Below are 26706 nucleotides of genomic sequence, written 5' to 3' on the forward strand. Positions count from 1 at the left end.
AATATACATTATACAATTGAAACAACAGCAGAGCCCAAAGCATTCAAAACCTCTTCTGCTTCAGGAAAAAAAAAAAAAAAAAAAAAAAAAAAGAGACTAGAGTAGGAAAGCATAAATCCTACTTTCAAAAATCCTCTGGGGTTAGACCCTTTGATGCAAGTCTTTTCATTAAAATAAATAGAATGGTAATAAGAGGCTATCATTATTTGTGTGGGTTTCTCTATTCTATATTTTTCAGTAAACAAGCTACTGTTATCAATTAATGATTTTACAGGCCAAAAAATCAAAAGCATGTTAAAAATAAGCCATAAACAAATTAATTCTTTAATGTCACACTATTCAAGTACAGATTTATTTATGTTTTATTTTATAGCTTGACTGTAGTCAATTCTACTTTATTATTAAACAGACAGTAAAACAATAAGTAGATTTAACAGAGTACTCTGTGGGTCCAGAGAATTAGCAACTGGCAATTTGGAAGAAGGAGAGAGAAGATACAGGCTTGTTAGAGATCTCAAATGGGAATACTTTCTCTTGTATTCTATATCAAAACTGCATGTCTGAGTTGAGCCAGATGGACGATCAGTGCTCTGGATTTCCCAGGGATCCCTTGGCAATGCCCAGCAAAGGTTTATAAAGACAAATGTCTTTTGCAGTGTATTTCTCCAGTCTTAAGAAGTGGGGGGTTTTAGTGGCCTTATAAGAATCGCTCCTGACTTTAAGAATCAAGCAGGAATACTTGGATTATTTCAGGAAACATACATGGATATTTCAATCAATGCCAGGGCTAGGTGAAAGGGTCACCTCAATGAGAAAAAACGTTATGAACATAACATTCACAGAGCTTTTCATGTAGCTAAGCCAGGTCATGGTTCATCTTTGACATTCTCACAATTGTATGTTGGATACACACAACTACTGAAGAAGTTATGAACAAAGACAACTGTTTACAAACCACTATGAGAATTTTAGACACTACTATTAGATTTGTAGACAGTTAGCCTGGCTCCAACTTCTCTTTGTCCCTGCACACTCTCTCACTCCTCTCCTAGGAGTGTTTCTAGTAGAAATCTATCTCCTAGGACTGATGATTTCCTCTCACAAACTCCACCTCCTGCCAGAGAAAAGAATTTTGGAATCCAAACTAAACTAGAGAGACAAATTCCTTCTTCCCATCCACCTCAAATTCATCTTCCTCATTGATCTGGACTTTAAAACATATGGAGAATGAGGAGTCCTTGGCCTACAAAAGATTTGGGGTCTGAGTGCTTGTAGCTGGAATGAATTGCATGCAAAAGGGGTATGGGTCTCCCCAGGGAGATTGTATTCAGCACTGATTTTCTCATAGGTGGCCTCTGCTAAACTGTCTTCAAAACTGACTTCTAGATAGGTTCAGAAAAAATACAGAAGTGCTGGAAATAACAGTTGGAGGGTTGGGAAGGACTGACAAGTCTGTTAGACCCAGGGAAAATTTAGGATGTTTTTTTCTAGTGGATTGTCTTCTTTAGGAGATAGGTCCATAACATTTTGCTGAAGGGTCTGTCTTTGTACAAATTTGAACAAAAAAGTTCCTTTTATCGCCCGAGTATGCGCATCATGCAATATAATCCAGTTTTGTGGGGAGGGGGAAGAGCTATGTCAGATACATCATCGCTAAATCTTTAGAGAGGCTATTAAGGACCCCTTGACAGAAGTTTGTTGATATTTTCAGTGGGTAATAGTTCAAGAGACTGTAAGAGAAGTAAACAAGAGACTCTGTCTCAATTTCAGTTAATTCATTGTTCTGAATGTATAGAACAAGAATTTGCAAGGAGGAATGCTATCACGTACTTTAACAGGAAGAAAATGAGGTGACTACTACTAATTTGCAGCTTATTGTTTAAATCTGTAGTTTGTTCCTTTAATTTGCACTGTCTTTTGAGGAGTACTCTAACAGTTACATCTAAAGAAAATTAGTTGCAGAGTTTTTAATAGTTTCAAAGAGTACTAAGAGAACTGGAAAGGGTAGTGCTGTGATCCTAGGAAGAGTAATGAATAATTACTGGCAGATCAGGTGGTAGTATTAATGCATTAATATCTGGCAAAGCAAAGTGAATGAAACTAGAAATTAACATTTTGTTCTGCTCTGGAAGTGCCAACTCCTGTAATACTGTGGAGAATGGAATTTAACTGCATGAGTGCTATCAGTGCCTTACATGTTATAGATAAAATGTGGGGTCAATACAAAGCAGATTTAGGGATTGTAAAATATGTTTCAATTGAACAGCATTTTGAAGACAAGTGTGTTCTATATCTGGCTTTCTTTTTCAGTTTTCGTGGAGGTTTTATACTTCAAGCATCTTAGTGCAAATTAGTCATTTTGAGTTCAATTTATTCTAAATGAAATGCATTTTTAAAATTTAACATTAAAAGTGACAGTCCTGTTCTTATTGCAAATTTTAGTTGGTTGAACTCTGCAACTAACTGCATCAATCTGCATGTATATGCTCTGTAACACTGGTTAATATGGAGGATAGCACTAACACTATATGATCTGTATATGTCTTGTAAAAATTCAATGACATAAATATTACATCTCTAGCATAAGAGTGACTAAGACTTTAATTTTTATTTCTTCTCAAGATTAATATTTGGTTTTTCCTTTCATTCTTTTTTTTGTACCCTAAGACCCCAAATTATCAGACAATCAGCTAACTTGAACACAGCAAATATAAGGACAACAAACAGGTAAATGGGCATGCAAAACACTAATTTACACTTGCAAAACACATAATTTCATGCACTGGCAGTAGCCTGCACATACAATTATTCATCTTGTTCATGCATATGCATGGATTCAGCACAATTGCCTTTTTACATATGTGCATATATTTCACAGGCACAGTTTAGTCACTGATATTTAGTCATTATGATTTGTGTGCATGTTTACATCCTGCTGTGTTCATTCAGAACAGAATATAGGTTCATGATCCTTTTGCAGAAGGTAGCTATATCATAACAATAACTGGTCTGCTAAGAAAGACAGCTTCAACAAACCCCAAGCTGCAGATCATTCCATACTACTCAATCTCCTTCTCCAGTAGCATCTCTCAATTTCCCAGAATCTGCACCCTCTTCTTCCCCCATTTGACTTTCAGTATTTTCAAGGAAAAGATATGAAACAAAACCACAAAATGCAATGGGGTAACAAATAAAACATTTTAAACATGTCAAGTTGCCATTTTCACCCTATGACACTGTTAAGAAGAAGAGCTACAGTCTATCTGTGAGTGCCGTGGATTCTTTTAATTGCAAAATGAGAAATGCCAAAGAAAAGTCACGTCAGATCCATTATATCAAAAATTTTCATAGATAACTTCCCTTATACAGTGGAATTTACAGTCCTTTTTTTCTGACACACACCACAAAATAGATGAGGACAAGCCAGAGGTTCATCACTGCAAACAGTGTTTCAACTAAAGGGCTACTAACCTTGCTCCTACATGAATGCAGAGAATGGATGTTTTAAACCTTACATGTCTCTACATCTCACATACTTAATACAGACAATGAACACTCTCATGCAAGCATGTTATACTTCAAGGTACATATCCTCTTCGTGACAGAAAGCTAAAGAAAGGAAGACTAGTGGCAGTGATTTCATATCCGTTTTATCTAATATAGGTTTGCAAGATAGCTCAAGATGAAGAAAACATTAAATAAAGATGAAGGAGACTTGAGTTCTTTTCATTCCTGTATCACTGCCAGTTAAATTATTTTTACTTTTCCAGTCTCTTGACCATTGAACTGTAGACTAACTTGAATTAGAAGACTCAAATTCTCCTCTTGCATTAGATGACAAAATGAAGGTATCTTTCTCAGTGCCAGAGCCTTAAGTGCATCCTCCTCCCTCCTGGGGTTTGCCTGCCCCAGCTGGGGACCAGTTCAGTAACAGGACAGCTGAGAGTAGTTTCCTGCCCTCCAGGGACCCTGGGTGAGAGCAGCACCTACTATTGGTGCTGGGAGTCTGCAGGTAAGGCAGGGGAGTGGCTTTGAAGATGGGGGTCTCCCTCTGGGGCTTGCCTGAACTACAGTCTCAGCTGTGTCATGGCAATGTACCCTGTTGTACTAGACCCTGAGCTTGACTCAGATAATGAACTGCCCAGCTTGAGTTTGGACCTGCCTATAGACTTGTCCAACACTTGTGGGATTGTGTCTGACCCTGGTTATGGTCTCCAGGACTGGTATTAGCCTGGACCCACTGACTTAATTTCCCAGCTTGTCCTCAGACAGATCTCATCACTATGGATTTTTCTTGACAATCTGTCTGTCCTAAGTTGCTCCCCAAGCCTGCTTTGCTCCCGGATGGGGCAATAGGACAGGCCCTGGCTTCCAGGCACTCATGGAGATCCCACATGACTTGTGGCACCCACTCTGCAGGGAGCCACTGGCCTGTACAGCCCCTGATTCCTCATAGTTCAGCATTCATGGGCTGGTAGCATTCTCCGTGCCTGTCTTAAAGGTCTGGTTAGTGAAAAACAAAAAACTAGGAACAGCAATAGGAGCTAAACTCAACTAACACACAGAGTCCTCTCCTCAGCTAGAAGTATTTCTTTTAGGTCAGAAATAGACCTACCATATACGCAAAGAATCTGTTCTACATTTTACTATACCTAAGTGCAGTGACAAAAATACACTGAAATGTACTTAATGATTGCAGAGGATACCAGTCTATCCACAGACTGTGAACCTATAATATTCGAATCAATTACTTTAAAAATAGGGTTATTTACAAAAGCAACAGCACACTTCTTATTTTAAAATGGGAAAATGGAAATGAGTCCTTTCCTTCTCCCTCACCCTCTCTCTCTCCCTTTCCCTCTTCCTTCTATTCCCATCAAATTATATTCCATAACAGCTAACCACATATTTCAGTTTCCAAAAACAAAACAATTACTTCTGGACAATTGCCAAGAATGGAAGCTTTCAGCCTGAGAAATAACTGCTTCAGAAAAAAATGAAAAAAAACCTAATTGAATAGTGCAAATAAATTATTCATCAATTTGCAGAGGAAGAAAAAGGCAAATCTATTGGCATATTTTGGTTAAATAGCTTCAGATATGCAAAAAGTGAAAAAGAATAAAGTTATTGTGTAATTATGATAGAGTGGGATTTTAAAAGGCATCAAATGTTTTCACCATCCAAGAATCACTGTAAGTCAGTGGAACTTGAGCACTTCCTTCTTGTCCATGAATGAAACCTAACTAATTGCATTTGAACTAAGGGAATGTAAATTAAAATGACAAGCAAATAGAGGCCATTTTAAAATTGTGAATACCATCTCTGTTTTACACCTGTATCATGATACCTAAGAATAATTACATATCAGACTGTGGGACTAGGAAAGTATGCACTTGGTATACCTGAACAATGGCATAGAATCGATGGATAAAGAAAGAATGACTGATGTCATCTACATGGACTTCTGCGAAGCATTTGACACTGTCCTGCACAACCTTCTCTCCAAATTGGAGAGACATGGATTTGATGGGTGGACTACTTGGTTGGATAAGGAATTGGCTGGATGATCTCACTCAATGAGTTGTGGTCAATGGCTTGATGTCCAAGTGGAGACAGTGATGAGTCGTGTTCCTCAGGGGTCTGCACTGAGTCTAGTATTATTTAATATCTTTGTCATGGACAATGGGACTGGGTGCACCCTCAGCAAGTCTGATGATGACTCCAAGCTGTGCGGTATGGTCAACACACTGGAGGAAAGGGATGCCATCCACAGGGACCTGGACAGACTGGAGAGATGGGCACATGCAAACCTCATGAAGTACAACAAGGTCAAGTGCAAGGTTCTGCACACGGGTCAAGGAAATCCCAAACACAAATACAGGCTGGGGGATGAGTGGATTGAGAGCAGCCCTGTGGAGAAGGACTTGGAGGTATTAGTGGATGGAAAATTGACTATGAGCCAGCAATGTGCACTTGCAGCCCAGAAAGGCAACCGTATCCTGAGCTGCATCAAGAGAAGAGTGGCCAGCAGATCAAGGGAAGTGATTCTCTCCCTCTACTCCACTTATGTAAGACCCCACCCGGATTACTACATCCAGCTCTAGGGCCCCAGTATAAGGACACAGACCTGCTTGAGTGGGTCCAGAGGAGGCCACGAAGATGACCAGGGGGCTGGAGCACTTCCATTATGAGGACATGCTGAAAGAGTTGGGTTTGTTCAGCCTGGAGAAGAGAAGGCTCTGGGGAGATCTTATAGCAGCTTTCCAGTACTTAAAGGGGGCTACAGGAAAGACGGGGAGGGACCCTTTATCAGGGACTGTAGGAATAGGACAAGGGGTAATGCTTTTAAACTGAAAGAGGATAGATTTCAATTAGCTGTAAGGAAGAAATTCTTTACTATGAGGGTGGTGAGACACTAGAACAGGTTGCCCAGAGAAGTGGTGGCTGCCCCCTCCCTGAATGTGTTTAAGGCCGGGTTGGACGGGGCTGTGAGTAACCTGATCGACTGGAAGGTGTCCCTGTTTGTGGCAGGGAGATTGGAATTATATGATCTTTTAGGTCCATTCTAACCCAAACTGCTCTATGATTTTATGATTCTATGATAAAATTATTTACTAGTAAAAGTCATATTCAACATAATCATTAACTTTTTAAAATAAAACAAAATCTGTTTATACAAAAATGTGTGCACCAGGTTGTATAAAAAAGATCCCAGCAGCAGCCCCTCTAATTCTCCTCCTTATTTTATGAGTCCTCGAACATACAGAAAAGATTGGATTTTAAAAATCTGTGTTCCCAAAACTTCATATTTTCCCAGTTTGAACTATACCCAGAAGACTGACTGAAAGAAGAAAAGAAGCATGCATCCTCTTCTTGCCTGCTTGCCCTTGTCTTAACTTTAACTATAACTAGGAGATATATATCACCATTAAAAAGAGTAACAGAACTTCTTGGTGACAATCAATACCTGATATCTTCCTGTATTGGGGGCTGTATAGCATCAAGCAATAAACTAGGCAGATAGGTATAAGTTCCAAACACTAATCCCAAACCTTAACCTTATTTTATAGTTGGAAAACTCATTGGTAGAAAAATAGCGAATATAAATTACTGGCTTCAGCCAACAACAGCATTCTTTCTGATATAAGCCATTTATTTAGTGTAGATGGGGCTTTTAACTTTATCCATGTGTTAGGATTGGGTTTGGTGTTACAGTCATGATTTGGGAATCCAGAGTTTCAAAAGACCAGTTCACCAGTTTGTTCTGGATACTGCCATGCCCTCAAATTTAGGGCAAAGAGAAAATATCTTTTGAAATGGAAAGTGTTGTAAAACTAGCTTATTGCTGAATGCTGCACAGCCTACAGTGCTGAAAAAAAGCTGGTGATGAGGCAGTCAATTTTTATTATTTTATTTTTAATTGGAGTTGGTTCTCCCAGTTGGATTAATGCTAGGGTTTATTTGGAGCTTAGCTTTCAGTTTTAGAATATAAAACATCAAGATCCTTATTTTCTTTCAGTGTCCCAAAGACCTGCACAGTTATAAAGAGGTCTGGTAAGATATCAATGACCTAAGTCCTTTCTTACTAAATGAATATGAAGACTTTGTCACAGCCTGTCAGTTTGATGTTGTTATAACAGGACCCCAAGAGTGTATGTTACATGCTTTTGGGATGTAGCATGAAATCATGAGGAAGTTTCTATGGATACAAGTGTATAGATCTAAGAGAACCAAAGCTGGTATAAGTTTTCTCTAATATCCTGAAGGGAGCAGTACCTAATGCAAAGCCCTAGAATTATGCCTGTAATTTGTGTCAGAGAAAATAAGTTGATTTGCTCTGGAAGACATCTTGAAAACAAGATATCTTAAATGCTGTGTATAATATCAAGGGATCAGGACCAAAGGATAGACTGGGAGGTTTGGGGTTTTTTGCTACGTTTTTTGGGGGGTTTTTTTGACAGTGAAAAATCAACTACTGCATCTTTTTTTCATGCCTGTGAGATCTTTCTGATATTTCCTAATGAATTCCCCTTCACTCACACAGATCTTTTCTCCATTTTTGGGCTAAAGTAATATTAGTTAACACCTCCTATGGAATTCTAGGTATGTGTTTGAAAAATGTAATTTTTTTTTTTAATCATTTAATGGTTTCCCTACAAACCAATTCCCCTGAGAAATTATATCAAAACTTGTTTTTTGTGAATTTTTAAACTTCTTGGTACCTTTACAAGCAACTTTTTTTCATTCTTTTCATTTAAGTGTATAAAACTTCACAAATATTCATATGTTTACATGGAATTTGTAAATTTCTTTTTCAAATAACAGTTTTGTTCTTTTCAGTTGATATAGCTAAGAATAACCTTCAGTGAAGGAATTAATCACTGATATTCTGTGGTCTGCGTTATGTGGGAGATCAAATCAAATGATCATGCTCATCTTTTCTGAGCTTAAAACGTCTGAATGGTTGCAAAATGTTCTCTAAAAAATAATGTTGACTATTGGATAGAACGCAACTAGATGCCCTGAACATTAAAGGTGGCCTTGGAAATTCACATCTTATGATATTATAAAACAAACTGAAAATCCTGTTGAGGCTAGGCTTTATATTTGTTGCATTTAAACACAATGTTTCCTTCTCCTTCAGATTAAATGACAATCATAAGACGCTAAGTTATGGAGGAGTGACATCTGGCTCCTCGGCAGACACCTCAGGCAACTGTGTTAATGACTTTGGAGATGGCTGTGTATCTGTAATAGAATTAAGTTTGTTCTCTGGATTGTATTACCCTCTTACTCTCTTAGACATTTTCTCCGTTTTGTCCTTTAGCTCACATTGGAATCACAGGACCACTAATAACCCTGACTTATAAGTGTTTTTTGTATTTCCATCTGCTACTGTATGCTGGTTTTGTTGTTGTTGTTCTTTTCCCCTCAGGAATCTGTGAACATACTTTCCAAAAACTTCAAGAGGGAGGTTTTGTCAACTGGAAGTGTATTTTTAATGCTTGATAAAACTGAAAATTGTAGCCAACACTTAGTGTTGTTTAAGAAAATACACTATGAAGGAAATGTACACCTACTGAATACTTACACTTAGAATTGAGAACTACACCTCAAACTTCATAGTAAAAAGCAATAATTCTAGTAATAAAAGTTAAAAAGCAAGAAAAAAATATTTTAGTATTTCTTAACAGGTAAGTATGTATTAAAGTAAAAGGGCAAGTGTAGCAGGCGGTATTTCTAACTTACAGCTGAAACATTCATGAGTATTATCAGGTCAAAATATTTGCCAGTTTCATAGGGAATTAATGGAAAATATGTTTTCTTCATTTTTTTTGAGGCATATTATAAAATTTGTGTCATCTATTAAGATGTCAGTATTAGAAGATATCTAAATCCTGTATTCTGAAATAAAATCAATTTTTAACTCTCCTATCTTTCATTGCACCTGGCTGGCCTATGTGATGTATAAACTCCAGAAATACTGATTGGATCCATTTATTTCCTGGAAAAGAATTGCAAGTCCCTTGGACAGATCTCCTCAGTGTATGGGAATCATCAATATGGCATAAAGGACTACTATTTTCATATTTGCAGCCATTAGGTCCTGAACATTTTAAGTTTTTTGTGCTGATATATAACATATGTTTCATATGTAGTCAGTTGGTACAAATTACTCTAACCCTTAGGCAACAGTACCATCTTCCGTGCTGCTTATGAGGTAATTGACCTTCAGAAACCACCTGAACTTTGTGGAAACAGGTGCAGCACAGCACCTATAGAGACAAATAACAATAGATACATTGTGATACCTAAGACTTTCTCTGGGCCGCAAGACCATAAATTGATAGCTGTTCTGTCTTTCTTTTGATCCTAGAAGCACTATGAAGTTAGAAACCTAGCTACCTCCTGACTCTGTCGTCTAAAATTATATGACAGCAATGTGCTTCAGCCATATTCCTTTCTGAATATGAACATGACAACTCTATGCTGTAACGGCAGAAAGGACACAGTATACAACTGATAATGTGGCTTTTATGTCAGCTAGGATTTACACCATCTAGGATTTCACCTTCACCAAGAAAATAGCTAACAATGCAAGTCAAGCCAGTAATTCAGGTGCATGAATGAGACAACCATAAACAGCTTAACGTTCTGACCCTTAGAAAGATTACACATCTTGTATGAAATGTATTAAAGTACAACAGATACTACAGTTTGTAGATTGTGCTTCAGTTATGTTGCATGTGCATCTGTTTGCCTCTTTAGGAGCTATTAAAGCCTTTATCAAATATAGCATTTGTTGTTCTAACTTGTAGCTGAAACACTCATCTATCATCCATTTGTCATATTTAATTGGGAATTACTTGAAAATATATTTTGTGTAATTTATTAATTTATGCATGACATTTCAAGTGTGTGTAACCAAAGTAAACATTGATGTAAACTATAGTTACAAATTTACAAGTAAATTTCTAAGTTAGAAAAAACTCAGTACAAAATTCAAGATCCTTCATGATGAAAATATACATTACCATTTTCCAAACAGTCTCAAAAATTTCTCAGACAAAAAACCAAAACCAAACAAAAAAACAAACCCCAAAACATCATAAAAGTGTCTCTAATTTAATTGGCTAAAGTTTTGAGAAAGTTTTGAGAACTCTGGAAAGTTTTTTTCCCATATATCCAAGTCAAAATAAGGACATTGTAGGTATTATTAACAACATGGAATGACTTTCAGCTATGAATTATTCTCATTAGAAACAGTGGAATCTTCTTTTCAAAAGTTGTCAGTCTCTTGTGTCTTGCTCAACACAAACCTTCAACCCTATTAAAAAATCAGTGCTGCTACTAAAGGTGTGAACAGATGTTTTATCTCCACATTTTGGGCATAAATGCAAGTACTCTGATGTAAATTGATCAAACTGTAGAAACAAATCATTTAAGATTTGTGCGGTGATTAATAATAGAAGCCAGTAATCAAATCTCCCTGCCACCAGCACATCTGTTACAGAGAGTTTCTAGTTTGCCCCATTATGCAAATGTGCAATAAAACAAATAAATTACTTGATTTAACAGCTGGTTGAGAAACATTATTTTTAGGTGATTTTTTTTAATGTATTGTTTTTACCATTGATAGCCACTTGATGTAGACTAATTCAATTATGCTTATGTAGAGAGTCACAGAACTGAGAGGGGAAAAAGAAGTACCAACTCTTCTCAGGAAATGCTGCAGAATTTTAAAGATATTTGGAATTTGTCAGACACACATAGCTTCCAGAAGAACAAAGTGCACAGGAGAAGAGAGTTTTCCTTGAGTTCAACACTTTAAAAATTTCCTTGTGTAACCTGGCTCTTCAATACTAGTAGTGTCACTTGCATAAGCAAACTTTTCTGGTACCTCAAAAGGACAAGCTTTTGATTCATCATCACTACACATCAAAATGAATATGATCTCAAAAAACTGTTTCTGGACATTTTAGTTGATAGGCTCATGAACTGAAGAGAGCGAACAGTCAGCACAGAATTGCCCTCTGTTTAAGGTATGCTTACACTATATTGTGTGGTTACTATATTGTGTGGTTATGCATACTGTAGATTTCAGCAGCCTTTAGGACCAGGATCAGAGAACTTAAAAATTTTTTAAAGAGAGTACTGATAACTTTCTCCTTTTTTTCTGCCTCAGGGGAGTATGACATATTATATGAGACTTTTCATTTGTTTATTTTTTCTGCAATGCCCCAGATGTATATTGAAGGAACTGAGATCACTTTTACTTCTGTGGAATGGAAGAAGAAACAAAGAAGTAAAAGCCAGAAGTGAAATGTGTTCCTAAGAGAGATCTTAGTTCTGAAAATATTTGTTCATTTTTTAATGCAACCATACATGTTGCCCCCAAAATTCGGTATTCTGAATTATACTTTTTATGAAGTAGTGCTATAAAACCAGACAAACATTAATTTCAAACAAACATCACCTTTCAGGTCCCTGGGTTACCAAATATCCAGTTGTGCCAGCAAAGTATATTGCTCTGAAGGGATGCATTTTAATACAGTCATCTCAGAGCAGAATATGTTGGTTTATAAACTGCATTCAAAAATAACCAAACAGAAGGTTCTGTAACTATTTGAATGTCTTATATCCATTATTGATAGACCACATTAATAAACAGCATGTATATTCAAGACATCCTGTAGACAAAGAGAGATAGAACCCAACCTTTAAGGGGAAATGAAGTATAAATATGTCTACCATTCCCGGTACTCAAAAAAAGTGATGAAAAAACTTCTATGTCCTTTCCTTCTGTATGAAGAAGACAAAACAGGGAGACCAGTATCTGAGAACCATGTAAGAATATGGCACACAGTCTTTATTCCAGTTTGCTGGAACTAGAAATTCAGCTTGTGTAGTACAGTATATCTTTCTCTCCTGAAAAGGTGATTATCAGCACATGCTAATAGACATTTTGATTCAAATGTCAAAGTCTGTCAGGATTTGTTTTTTTCTTTTTTACTTTTTCTTTTTCCCCTGTCTTTTTGTATGTAAAACAGAAAAGACAACTGATTCAAAAGATCTCTTTTAAAGAAGGCATCACAGTTAGTGTAAAGACAAAACCTAGAAGTTTGTCAGGAATTCATTAAGAGAAACACTGAAAAATATCTGGGCTTGTTCAAATTCTAATAGATCTCCTCAGCTGAGAAACCAGGTTTCAGAAATAATGGGAATGGAATTCCTCTCATTCCTTGTCTTGATTGCCCTGATTTTGGTAAGCCAAAAATCTCAAGTAAAATGTTCCCAGCAATACGCTTTGTACAGTTCTGAATGAAAGCAGGGAGTATAAGAAAGGGTTAAACATTTTCAAAGTGTCACTAAGTGTGCATGTGTGCATGTGTTTATATTTTGTATTTTCAACATGGTGTGTAAAGCAATGATACTTCTTTTATGAAAAGAGGTTGGCAAAGGAATGAGGTAAAGTTTCTTCTTGAAAAGGGCAGAACTGATCATGGTCCCTGTGGAGCTATTTAGTGCCTAAACGTAGGCATCTAGTGCTATTTCAGAGGCCTTAATGTATTTAATCACATTAGATCATGTAGATACGACACAGGACACAAATCAGTCATGCACCCTTCTGGAAAGTCAGCTGAATAGCAGACATTAGGTCATCTAAAATGGTATTAGATCCTTGTGTTACCTGACTTGTTTCCTAGCAATCTTATGCTTGATACATCATGGAAAACTTGAAATGACTACAAAGTTCCCTTTCTGCATTCTTTCTTCTAGAGCCTCATTTTCCATATTACTGAACTGATTCCATCTTTTAGACAGTCTCCACAGTGAAAAGAAAGCTGTGAAAATACCATACAGTCACATACAGTTTTACATTTCTTACGTACAGCTCGATGTTTATGTTGGGAAAAAGTACATTGTCCAGACCTCCCTGATCATTTCCATCAACTCCATGTATCACTTCTGCCATAAGAAAAGATGATAAGGATTATAGATGAGAAGATAAGGATTTAAGAGGTGTAAATGTAACCAAATATTTTATCTTATAGCTATTCAATCAATTTTAAGAAAATCATGTGACTTTGAGATTTTAATGCTACTTTTCATGTCTCAGCTTGTAGCTCTGTGAACAAAAAGTGACTTGTAACAGCAAACCCTTGGTGTATAAGAAGTTCTTAGGAGAATTTTTCAGTGACAAGTTTCAGTTCAGGTGTATTTGATCTGCTTTAACAAGAGAATTGTTATGGCTGTATTCTAGAACAAGAGTTTGGGGAGGAAGATAGGTGGACTCAGTGCTTTTATGTGCTAACAGTTTTGAATCTCTACAGTGGTAAAGAGACTAATTTATAACATTATTGAATGTTTGGACAGTCTTCAATGAAATCCGGTGTGAACCAAGGGGTCACCTAACTCAATACAAAAATCAGAGTTACAATTCCGACATTCCTGTGTAGATATGGGATCTGTACAACTCACAACTTTCTCTGATCAGTAGTTAATAAATATTTAGCAAGCTACATAAGCAATCAACAGGTTGACAATAACCATTCATGCAAACGCACAAGATCTGCTAAAAATATATCCTATGTTTATAATTCAGTAAGTTAACAGGAACTGTATAACAGGAAATATAGAAGAAAATCAATAAAATTTTGGTGTGGTAACAAAACAGAATGAAAAAGAATGTGCACTTGGAGTGATCAAGTACAATAGAAAAAATGATCACCAAATTAATATTTTAAGAAGAAATGAAGGGAAATGGAAATAAATCACTTGATCAGTGAATAGAATTATCTTGGAAGGATCAGTGAAATTACAGGAAATGAATGAATGAGCTAAAGTTACAGATACAGCAAGAATTATGTATTTAAAGAATACATAGTATGTAATCAAGGAGGACACTGAGATCATAAAAATGGCTGCAGAAGCCCATGTTAATAAAAATTCTAAAGAAACACAATAAAAGTGAGATATATTTATTGGAGTATGATGAAATCTGTAGATTAGTGAGAGAGTTGAATACTGTTTGACTGCCCTCACAGAAACAATCCCCCTCCTCCCTGGTCTCAGCTGTTCGCAGATGTCAGTCACCTGCTCTTCATGCCCTCCATAAAATCCATTTTAAAAAACCCCATATGGATCTGATTTTTTTTCTGGTAACAAAGCAGAAATATAGAGGTGTTGCTCCACTAAAAATCTCGTGAACTGATCATCTACTGTCTTGTATCTGGTTTTGATTAAGCAACTCTTGATTTAAACACTGTATCTTGTCTTGCTTCTTGTTCTTCAGACTTAAAACTGTATCAGGAAGATTTTCTTTAACCTGGACTACTGCTCTTCACTGATAACTGAAAGTTTACAAGGGAAAAATTAGTTACCCATGTCCTCAGAAGCTGTGCTTCAAAAACTGCAAGATCAATTTTACCCTACTACCTAACTGCAGATCAGTATAAGAAATGTAATCAGATGTACAATAGACTTTTCCATGGAAGAAACAAGCAGGCTCATTTTTTATTCTGTCTTCTACATAAATATTAATGACAATTTAAACCACCTATCACCATTTGCTCTAAAACATCTTATTGCAAAACAAACTGAGCTCAGATAAGGAAGTTGTGTATTGGTCTGTTGCTAAACATCAGACAGCTTCTTGATGATGGAAAGGGTATCATGTTTGCAGAACCTCACAAGCATTTGACATAATAAAGCACTAGTGGCTGCTAGCCATAACACATAGCAGGATGAAATACCACTCCATGGTAAGACTGACACTGTCTCTGTGAGAAAAATCAATATTTTTTCAGTGAACTGTACAAGAATCCAAACTGATGGCAAAGACAGTGAAATAGCCACAAAGAGAGCACCTGTGCATATATTGTGCAACATCACTGCAAGTAGCCAAATAATCCACTTCAGCACAAGTAATATTATCTATGTGGCCGATTTGTTCACCACTGCCTAAATGAAAGCCTACGCTTAAACTGAACCTTATTACTACTGCTTTCCCTGTGCTCTGAGATGTATATAATTTAAACGAAAGGTTTTTCTTCAGTACCAGTAATGCAGGAATGTTTCTTTCACCAAAAAATAATGAGGCCAGTAAGTCTCTTAGAACAACTTAGAAACATTCAACACAGTGCAACTCTTCGTCCAAAATTCAGTTTAATATGCTTGAGATAGCTTCCTTTAAAGCAATTGTTGAAAAGATGAAGTATAAACTTAGTGCTCAGAACATTGCAGTACACTGTTCTGCAGAATGCCATTGATCCCAAACTGGGCATTTCAAACAGCATTCCAAAATGTTCATTTCATGCTGGTTTTTGGCATCATTACACTTGTTTGGGAAAGTATAGTATATGCGGAGAAGACGCACAATATATTGAATGAAAGTTACCAGTGCATTACTGGATGCCCTAGACCAAGTAATGGGAACAATCAGTATGTTCTTTTAGGGGCAATCCTACAAGGCATCAGGAAGGCAGTCTGTGCTAAGGCAAAATGCACATGACATTAAACATACAAGATGCTGTTTTAGGGACACCTGACAGACTTGGCTGACTGAAATGATTTTAAAAAATCTTTCTTGTTACAATGGAGTCATTTAGAAAACATCAACCATACAATTCCAAATATTAAACATGTTGCTTAAGCAATGGTATGAGGCAATGAGCATTTCTGATACTGCTGAAAACTTTCTATAGTCAGGGAATTATAATGACAACAGAAGTGTATAACTATCTGTAAGTAAAAAATGACAGGACACAATATAATATGTGGAAATGGACTGTTCCAAGGATAGATTTAGGACAACCTGGAGAATGGTAAAAGGTAGTAGCATGGTGTACTAACGCAGAAGAAAGATGACGCCAATGAACTAATTAGGATTATAGAGCAGCCTATAAAATTAACACACTTTTAGAATATACTATGCTGATAATGGAAGTGTATGAGAAATAGTAGGAATAAAATGCACCTCTTCTGATATTCATGTATTTTGATGTCATTCAAAGGACAGAACAATTAGGATGATAAGGAATAATATTGCTTGCATTCAAAGTTTAGGAATTATATCTTCCACATCTAGCAAGTAAAGGTACTTAATTTCTTCTCAAAATTAAAACATTTTTATGTCACTTCTGTGAATATATATATACACCACGGTACTTTTTTCCCACATCTTTATATACACATGACAAGTATCAAAACATACAACAGATCTAATTTTTCTATTGGACACACCAACTGATCACAAAGAATACTGCATTGCCTGGCTGTGTTGGACTCTCCATTTAAAAAACCAGTTACCTATTTGGATCTGGGTCAACTAACATTGACATAAATCCTGAGAACATCTTAACTTTATGATGTTAGCACTATTAGAAGATGCATGAACGGCTTTGCCACTGTATTTAGTACTTCTACAGGCGAGACATTTTAAATTCCAAAAAGTCTTTGTGTACCTCAGCAGGACTTTATATAGTTTTATTCCTTAATTTTCTTTAAACATTGTTTGCATTTCATGTGAAATAGGAGCTTTTCTTTCCACTGAATCACATTTCTTAATGTATCTGTCCAGTCACTTTCACTCCCTTAATTTTAGAAAGCACATCTCACCTTTGGACTGATTAATTTGGGGGGAGGGGGGATGGAAATCTCATCACATGAGCTCTCATTTTCAGCTCTTTTCATAATAATTTCTCACCTTTACCAAATAATCTCATGGACAAAACAAAGATTAAGGTCAGGGCACTTGAATTTTATTGGTGTCTTTCTCTATCACTAGCTGCAAGACCAATGCAGAAGTTAAACTCTTTCTTCCTTATTTCCATTTCTATAAAATAGCAACAGCATGGTTATAGAGTCCTGTGTCATATATACAAAGTATATGTAGGACAAAAGAGCACAGCAGGAAGCATATAACAACCTTTGAAATATCTGACATTGATCTTGGCATTGATACTAAGATCAGATTTTTTTCCCCTCTTGAATATTCGTCAATAGAAAAGTTACACTGGCCCAGTAGACTAATGGTTGCATGATTCCTTGCAAACAACTGTCAGTATCTGGCATTAGAGAAAGGTAAGGCTTCCTGAGCCCCATATAAACTTTTTCTGTATTAACTCTATTAATGGAAGAATTATTTTACACATGCAACATTTTTATTTTTTTAAAAAAATTGACCTGATAGGTTGACTTATGCTAGTGTCACAGGTTACAGTCCTACAATATGTCATAGCTAATCTAAAAATAAGGTGCAAATAAATATAAAGCCAATAACAACAACAACATCATCACCTTCTTTACTTTAAACCAACATCTGAATTAAAAATTAAAAATTTATGATGGACAGAGGCAATTTAGGGCATGATTTTAATGAAAAGGAGATGGATGAGAAATTGTGTTTATTTTAAATCTTTGAATGAAAAAAAGTATTAGCATTATTGTACTGCTCTTAGTTGTCCTCCCATTAATCCAGATTTATTCTAGTAATGAAGAACTAGAATCTGGCCAGAAAAATTTTACCTACTAGAAATGTGACAGGGTTAGGATGCAGCACAGATTTGCAATGTCTTCAACCTTTTACTCATCCCTTTGGAGTCTTTTCTTGGTTATATTGTAGTTCGGTAACCTGTGTATTACCCTCTCTCAGACAAAGCTATAGTACAAATGTTTCTTCTCATCTTTACAGGATAAGTTTACATATTTAAATTCTAAAGCAGCTTCACTGGCTCATTTATGAAGCAGTATGCTGAAAAATTAAAAGCCTCACCATTTGCATTGAACTTACCACCTGTTTGAACTTTATCCATTTTATCCCAACTATTTAAATAAAGAGCAATAGTAAGGAGTGAGAAATCAAAACCAGAATAAATTGCAAACATACTTATCTTGTTCTGTTCTCCTTTCTTAAGTGACATCTCATGGCACTAATTCATAAACACAAGGTTTTTATCTTGAAAGAGACAAGACATTCAAAATGCTTGAAGACTTCTGAATTCTCTATCCCTCTAAGTCAATCGGATCTTCGCAAGTTTACAGTTCTGCCCTTAACTGCATCACAGTTCTTGTGTCTCTTCCTGTTCACCCTCACTGTCATATGTTGAAAACTTCCTAAAATCTCTCTTGATCCTACAATAATTTTACAGATATGCCCCAATAAAAGGCTACTTTGCTTCTCTTGTGATGTAAAAAATTGCAGCTCTTCTGATAATAACTTCCAACATTGTAAGGATGTAAAAATCTCTGAATAAAGGAAAAAGGAGATGAAAACACAATGGCACAAGTGTCATTAAGACAATAGTAGCACACTAAAGTTTTGCCACAGAAACAAGAGAGAATTACTGGAAGACTGTTTTGTGAGAAGGTCAGTTCGCTCGGGAATTTCATGCAATCTCTTCCAAAGCATGATGAAGATTACAGCATGCTTTGAAATTTACATATGTTTCCATTATCTGAAAATAGCTGAGAGTTTTGGTGGTGGTCATAAATAGAAGAGAAAGGATTGTGGCTGCTTTTCCTGCAGTTTCAGGAGGATATAAAGCCCTAATTATAAGAAAAAAAAATTATCTTTCATTATTTTAAAGTATAACAAGGGAACCAAAACAAAATGGCTAGGATCCTTTCCTACTTTGTGTAAAATGAAGGAAGAAATAAACACTGATAGGTAGAGGACAAAACTCAATATTTTCTGTAACAAGATAAAATTCTACATACCTATTGCAGTTTCACTATTGTATATGTGGATCAATTTGTGAACTGCAGATTCAGGTTTAGCATACAAAATAAGTTGCCTCAGGTGAACTTTAACTTACCGAGTTCTGGTTTTTGAGGTATGCTTACATCTTTCCAAAGAAAGCTACATATCATTTTCTAAAGCAGGTGTTTCCCTATTGTATGAGGACTTAAAGATTTAGTTCTCTAAGGCATTTCTCACTATTTTTGGGTGCTGAATACATTATTTCATAGTGTTCTCATTTCACAACCTTGGCCTCTAAAGAATATGCAATGCCCCTCACCTGAAAAAGGTTCTTGTGACTCATTCTGTTTTAGAGCTGAAAGAATATTGATCATCCATTAAGCAAATTTAGTCTGTGTAATACCGTGTTCAAGGTGGAGATAAGGAGAAATGCAGTGCAGGAACAATAAGACTACTTAATATTCTAATCTTAATCACTTATCTACTGTCTGTATTTATAACAATGCTCTCAGTGGATGCGTTCTTTTGTCTTGAACTATCACTCAGGGGTGTTGTATTGTAATTCACAGGAGAGTATTTGGTTGCTTTAGACTCCTACTTTAATTTGGTACTGATTAATAAAAATAAAGTCTTACAACTGAGATTATGGAAAGCATTGTTATTGTTTTCATACAATTCTGAAATTGAAAATAAACTGACAAAGTGACCTTATTTGGATACACAGTGTTTTGGTGAAAAGATAAATGCAACTGTATTTCATTTCAACAACAAAACTCTTGCAATGTTGTATTATTCCATTGGCGCATCTGTGGTTTAGGGTTTATCTATTCATTCTGAATAAGATCCTGTGAATGCAATTAAGGGTCACACATCTGGTATGAGGAGTCAAGAATAAAAGAATTAATTTCTTATTTTTCCTTCCCTGGGGCTACAAATTGGCTTGCAGGTTACTATTCATTGGAATACCCCAGAGTGTTGACAATAAACAAAGCAGCTATAGCTGCGCTCAAATAGGCAGCAGAAAATCAGATTCACAGAAAAACACCCATCCATACAAAGTACAGGACATTTATGATCAGAACAAGGATTTACAGAACTTTTCAGTGTTTGAGCATTATCTAACATTAGAGCTCAATTAAACTGAGAGCTCTAATTTATATGCTACATATTCTGGCATTTTAATTTTACTTCTACCATAAGAATTATTTGCAGCTTATTTGTATATTAAAAGCATTACAATTTACAGGAATTTTGATATAATTTTCTTCTTTCTGGATCATTTTTTCCACAGTTTATTTTCAAATTTTCTAACATGTGTCAATGTCATCATATCTGACCCACTGTGAACTAAGGCCCTCTGATGCTAAAACCTATATGTGAATAAAACATGATTTAATAGTCATTATGGTGTTCAATGAGTACAAAAACCCCATGGGGCACTTATTTCAAGAATCCATTTGGTATGAGAACATGGTAGACTGTGTAGACATCACTAGAGGGAGTCATGACCACACAAACCAGATTGGTGCATTTAATAAACTACTGAGCTGAAATCTGTCTCCAAATTATGAAATTTGTACCATATTATAAATAGTCACCTGTGGGAACTTCCCATTTGTTTTCTGGAGAAAGTGAGAGGGGGAAATGCATCTGCCACAAAGATAATTTTTTGAAACAAATATTAAAGGAGTTACATTAGCAGAATTTATCCATTTCATAAATAGCCCAAAGAGCATGTTGGGAAAGCTCTAAATGGGGTTTCCAAGGAAGGAGACTCCACAATCTTTCTGGCATATCTCTGCCAGTGTTCAGTCACCCTCACAGTGAAGAAATGTTTCTTCTTATGTTCAGACAGAACCTCCTGTCTTTCAATTTGTGCCCATTGCCTCTTATCCTGCCACTGGACACCACTGAAAAGAGCCTGTCTCTGTCTTCAGAAAATTCTGAATTTCTGAAAAATCTAAGTCATCTCACAAACGGACTGTGAAGAGACAGATAGAAACGTCTTAAAATAATAACAGAATTCACGCATTTGGGTAATAGTTTTTTGATACAGTGGACCTCTTCAAACCACTTTGGACTCTACTGGAGGCTACAGAGAGGGTGGCTCTTTGTCTTTATAAATCTTGGGGGGTTTTTTGTTTTTGCTTTTTTTTAAGGACTTAATGTTTTTTTTTTTTTTGTCTTAGCTTCTCTTTCCTGCATGTATCTTCCCTTCCACTTCTAATTTTCTTTATATAACAACAAAAATCAGTGTTTCTCTCCTCTTTCAACTGCATTTCTTTCCTTCCTTGATACTTCAAAGTTTAACAGGAGAGTTTTAAAGTGCCCTTACAGAGGGCCCTCAGCCAGCAGCTCCGGAGAACTGTGTTTGAATAATTCATTAGACTCAATCTTACAGAGTGACTAATGTGCTAATTATACAGAAGAGTCATTTATAAGGTTGGGTCAGGTGCTCAATGCTAAACATCATTATAAAATATTCATATGGTATTTGGGAATTTTCTGAAAACTGCAGATATGATAGACATCCATAAAGATGGGTAATTTCCTCAACACTATGATCCTGCTTCACTGAAAAGATTTATCAGAAAGCCAGCATCAAGACCCACTTCTTGGAGGGGTAAAATCTATTATGACTGTGTGGTAGAAATACACTACCTATGCATACTGCAAAGCTATTTAGAAATAGCTCATCAAATTGAAAGCCTCTTATAGTCACAATGTGTCCCTTAATTTATTATCAAATATGAACCTAATGTTCTATGTGGACTGTCTTTTAAGAGATCTTGTTAAAACTGCTTATGAAAGTTCTGTAAGAAACATGAAATTTGGCCATATGTGTTTGATCACAATACTTCACCTTGAACTGTGCGTCTTAGTTATGTTTTAAAGTAAGGGAAGCTTTTGATTTATAACAGAAAGTGGAACTTAGTGAAAAATAGATAATGACATTTGTTACTGGAATAGGTGAGATTCTTCTTTCAGCAACATAAGATGTAACAGGGGAAAAAATAATCATCAAAAACCTATCCCAGCAGTACAACAAACAGGAAGGCTACAAATCCAGAGATGCGATCTATAACAGTTCTGTAACCAAACGAAATGTGATGCCATTTAAAGTATATATGCCAACTTATTAGGAATATTTTTGATGTTGAGATAGTATGTCAACCTCTTTTCATAGGCAATGGAAAATAGTTTTTTGTTCATTTTAAAATCTATAGTTAGGTAAACTCGTTAGCTGTAATTTTCTAGATTAAGTCACAGTTCCTCCAGTTATTAGTTAGTATAATTTCTTTCACACACTTTTAACAAAGTAACTGGTTCATACTGGCTGGTATTTTGGTCAGCTTGGATAGTGTAGTGTCCCGGATACTGGAGTGTTTCCTCCTTGTCCTCCTCTTGTTCAGAATAACAAAAGACAACAAAACATTCCAGAAGAACAGATCCAGAAGTACCTCTGGGTAACAAGTCAGCCACAGACAGTCCCAGACATGCAAGGAATGCCCAGTGCATTCATGATGTGGAAGCAGACTGCTGGACACAGAAAAAAATACCCTTTTTTGCATGTTTCCTTCAGCATCAGACCACGTAAAAGAGAACAAATGGAACACTTTCTCTTTTCCTTACAAAAACTGTTAAATTTTTGTCACTTCATGTTACTTTCCACTTAGGACAAATATTTTTGTGTGCTTAGTATCATGATTATTTGTTTTGCTCACTGTCTTCTTCCATAGGTCATTGCTCAAGTATACAAACATATCTGTGACTAGCTTGCTGTTTGAACAATGACCTTGACTTCTGATACCTTCAGGCTGCAAGTCCACTCCCAGCAAGAGATCTTCTGTCAGACTGGATGCTCCAAAACCCTCATGATCCTTTTCACATCTTACTGCTGACATTATTCTGAGCTCTGGTGTCATCATAGCAGCTTTCTTAGTCATGGCTTAAAACTTGAAATAACTAGAATCCTTCTTTTCAAGATACCTCTCTGTCATATAATGTCTCATTTTTCTTACTCTTGACTGGTTTAGAGATATGAAGGGTTGTGTGAATTGCAAATAGGCTTAGGTAGAAAATAGATGCCAGCAGGAAAAACAGAGTAAGTTTCTCCTGGGCATACATGGACAAAAAAAAGAAAAAAAAGAAAAAAGTGCATGTTCACAGGAAAGAGTTTTAGGAGACTAGGGAGTGAGCTGGTGATGTACGATGAGCAGTATGATGCCCTTACGTTTGGAAGCATAGGGCTAACTGACAAAGCTAAGTGCAGTGAAGACAGTCCTAAATCTATGAAAAATAAATGTAATCAGAATATAAAGAACAACTTCAACAGTAAAACATAGGGCAAGGATGATTTTTCAGTGATATGAATTTCACCTATTTCTAAGGGATTCTCTTGCAAGGAGCCAAAAGAAAGCTAGCTATTATAAACAAGTGTTCATTAAAATCCTCAATCTGTTTTCACTGGCTTGGAGGAGGGAAAAATGTAGCAGACAGATAAAAATAAATCACTTAAAATCCCACAGAATTGAGTAAAAGGTGCTTCATTTAATACATCTGTCCAACAGAGAAAGCTAAAAGTCACTTAGATTAATAATCCAGTTTGAGAATGTATATGAGGGGTAAATAGTAATAAGTAATTGGAATATTCTGACTGTATAAGCAAACAGCAGTATGTTAATAAGCACTGTATAAGCAAATAGTGTATGTTAATTTCAGAGATAAATACAGAAAAAAGTGTCCCTATCTCAGTAAGAATGGATCTTTAACTTTGTTCACCTGTGGAGAAGAAAGAGAACTACATGGGGAAAGAGAATCCCATGTGCTGCAAAATTTCTTGGGCAAGTATCCATCCTGAAGAGCTCAAAAGTGAAGCTGAATCTTTTTTCCTCTTTGGAAGCATCTGTAGAGCCTTTACAGTTAAAACTCATGTATTTCACCTCAAAATATTCTGTTTAGACTGTTTTGAATACTGATAGCAACTTAAAGATTGAACATCTTTGATTAGACATGGATTAGTTTGCTGGGTTTGTTTATCCACTATGTCTATTAGATACATGTTTTACATGAATCCTTTCTTGCCAGTGAATTACAAATCTTCATTCTGTTAATGCAGTGAAGCTGTCCCTTGAAAGTGGGCATATGAATGAATGATCATGCAATGCTCCCTAGAAAATCAGACATTATGGAATGTATTTAAAAACTCAATGGATTTTTTTAGTATCTGGTTCAACTAAATCTGTGTTTATGCATCTAAATATACATCTAAATATACAACTGACTTCAGCTCAAGCCCTTTTCATATATGGCTGTGTAAATGAGATCAATTTAGATTCTGGTAAAATTAACTGTCTGTTTCTGGAATTATTCTCTATATTCTGTCTTCATGAGCCACAAAAATTTTTCACTATAATGAGCATTTATATAAACATAGTCATGTAATGCAATATGCCAGATGGTTGCACTGCCATTCAGAGAGACCTTGACAGACTAGAGAAAGGCAGATGGGAACTTCATGAAGCTCAACAAAGGGAAAGGCAAAGTCCTGTCTCTTGGAAGGAATAACCTCAAGAACATTGACACAATGGGGGCCAACTGGCTGGAAAGCAGCTTTGCAGAAAAGGGCCTTGGGGTCCTGGTGGATAACAAGCTGACCGTGAGCCAGCAGTGCACACTCACAGCAAAAAAGACCAACAGTATCCTGGGCTGTGTTAGAAAATGTTGCCAGCAGATTGAGGGAGGTTATCCTTCCCCTCTCCTCAGCACTGGTGAGGCCACACCTCCAGTCCCATCCTAACACTCAGACCTCTGGACTGAAAACACTGTATCACAGAAACACAGAATAGCTGAGGTTTGAAGAGTTCTTCTACAGATCATCTATTCCAACCCTGCTGCTCAAAGCAGGGTCAGCTAGAGCAGCTTTCTCAGAGTGTAATTTGTCTGTATAAATTCAGTTAATATTTCAAACTAGCTGCTACACTCTATAATAGAAAGACTTTATGAGGAAGAGACATGTTACAAAATTACCCTCTGACCCAACATATACGTTTACTCTAGTATTGCATTTAAAAGGCTCGAGATAGCTAATATACATTTTTCCCATCTATGAGAGCTGAACAAGTTTCAATTGTTCTTGAGAAAGGATAGACAGAAAATTCTTTAGAATTTTATATAGACTAGAATTCCATATAAAACTATAAACACAAACATGCACACACATGCGTATATGTTCAGAAATTTCATAATTTAAAATAGAATTTGCAAACATTTAAAACATTAAAAGACATAAACGATTTTTTTCCATTAATGATTAGAGGAAAATATGGAAAATTAATCTGAGTGTTTGTATATTTCCAGATAGTACTGATTAAAAGAACCTAGAGTGGGTAACGTGACATTAGTTGGAAGTTATTACCAGCCAGGCAGATTCCTATTCTTGACTCTGATTAATTGATTAAAAAAATTATAAAGGCTTATTCCCAAATTTTCAGGACTCTGAAAAATACAAGATAATTTGATAGCTCTGGAAATTTTTCACCCTGAAATTTCAGTTTCTCAAGATCAGTGAATTTCTAATGTATTTTTACTTAATTCACAAGTATGCAACTTACCTAAAATGTCACACTTTTTTATTTGGAAGAATATATTTTCTTTTTGTGGCTGGCTGCATGTGAGACTGATTGCCCTAGAAGACTTCTATGCCCTTTTTTTTGTTTAAAGTAGTGATGCACATGTAGCAAAAGTAGCAATGCTACCATTTTTGTTTGTCTTTCAGTGAAGTTTATTTGTTGTAACAACCTATATTGGAGCAGCTGTTGCTGGGACAGTGGCCACCGTTTGTGAAATGATTCTAGAGAACAGCCCCAGCTAATGTATTGCTATGATAGCTTCTTGCTCTCATCTGAAGACCCAGCCCCATTTTTGTGCTGATTCTACACTAGGGAGAATTTCCAGAAGAATCTAAAATTTTGATAAATGACTTATGAATATATTTCTGAGAAATCAGAGGGATTTGTGAGGAGAAGGCAAATCTTCACAGGGGAATTTTTCTGCAGTTTTCTGCTTTCAGGCTCCTTGTATGTGAACTTTTTATGCAATTAAAGGATCTCAACACATAGCACTGGGACAACGCATCTTGGAAAGTCATGCATTCACCTATTACTACAGTGAAAATGAGTGGGAAGAAAGTTTCATGTCAGTGAAGAGTCTGCAGATGAGCAGTAAACCCTGAGGAAAATTTTAAAACAAAAGGGGATTATGTACTTAGCAAACATACCTCTACCTTTTGTTATCTCTGCTCAACGTTACCGGCCAATTTCCTCCTAGAGAATGAATGTGCCATTTTCTGATATTCTGCATGTAGCCTCTCTGTGTTCTAAACCCTGGATTTTGGAGATTATACAATCCTGCAGGCTGGTATAATTTATATCTGTGGGGTAAGGTCAGCGTAGTTCTCTGAACATTTTTTCTCTTATGTGTAGACTATAATAAATCCAGTG

The sequence above is a fragment of the Strix aluco genome, chromosome 4 (assembly GCF_031877795.1).
Source record: "Strix aluco isolate bStrAlu1 chromosome 4, bStrAlu1.hap1, whole genome shotgun sequence".
Lineage (NCBI taxonomy): Eukaryota > Metazoa > Chordata > Aves > Strigiformes > Strigidae > Strix > Strix aluco.